The sequence below is a fragment of the Pristiophorus japonicus genome, unplaced genomic scaffold, assembly GCF_044704955.1.
Source record: "Pristiophorus japonicus isolate sPriJap1 unplaced genomic scaffold, sPriJap1.hap1 HAP1_SCAFFOLD_70, whole genome shotgun sequence".
NCBI lineage: Eukaryota > Metazoa > Chordata > Chondrichthyes > Pristiophoridae > Pristiophorus > Pristiophorus japonicus.
This window is the reverse complement of record NW_027254613.1, coordinates 3671383-3672317: the sequence shown is the minus strand read 5'-3', so window position 1 is coordinate 3672317 and position 935 is coordinate 3671383. Positions and strand designations below refer to the sequence as shown.

The 935-nt window shown below is 37.8% G+C and overlaps 1 non-coding gene across 1 annotated transcript; it reads left to right on the top strand.

Annotated features, from left to right (window-relative positions):
* The first annotated feature begins 534 nt into the window (after positions 1–534).
* On the top strand, positions 535–628 carry trnai-uau (transfer RNA isoleucine (anticodon UAU)). Its single transcript has 2 exons — positions 535–572; positions 593–628. It is a non-coding gene; the product is annotated as a tRNA-Ile (tRNA).
* Positions 629–935: the final 307 nt, after the last annotated feature.

Genomic DNA, 935 nt, shown 5'->3' with positions numbered 1-935 from the left:
TATTTGAATGCAACAAAGTTATTTATAATAGTATTGTGGAGCATCTGTGTTTGTTATATATGTATTTTCTGTGTATATCTTTGTATCTATGTTACCTGTAAACACCTCGCAAATAAACGTAAATACAATTATAGCACGGAGATACTTAGAGATAAATTCATAAAGAAAACAGACATAAAAACAAATACATTTAGAATAACACATATATGAACACAAATAATATGATTTTCAATGTTCTGCAAAATTTAATTTACAACTCACAGATAGATGCACAAATATATTTATAAATTTGCCGCACGGACATCCAAATTCATTACAAATAACAAAACATTATACAAAAAATAAAACACGTCTATGGCGAAAATCTATGGAGTCTCAATAACTGAAGGCTTCTTGCAGAGAGTCGGCACAGTCACGGTGGGATGAACAGCTTCCTTCTGTGTTGAATGATTCGATGATTCTTTGCCTTCTTCCTCGTAAGACAGATGGAACAGGCAGCTATATGAAGGGAGCACTAAAACTCCAAGATGTGAAGCTCTAGTGGCGCAACCGGTTAGCGCGCGGTACTTATAAAGCAGTACAGGCCCGGGAAATGCCGAGGTTGTGAGTTCGAGCCTCACCTAGAGCAGCCAATGCTTTTGCATGTGATGTTTGTACTTTTCAGAGTTTGAGGCCGTTTCCTATTTATCCATCTCTCTTGTCTCTTCCGCCATGTACCAAGCTGCTGTCTGTCTCTCTTGCTGCGGTTATCTCAGTGTCAATCTGGGGGTTATTTCTGAATGAGTACCCGTGCCTGTTCCCCACATGAAATAAATGAGGGGATCAAACAATTCCTCATCTGGCACGAGGGAGCGAATGAACCAACATTTATTAGACGATATAGTTTATTGTAAATATAACATTCACTCTTAAGTGATATAGGTTCAATTATGTAC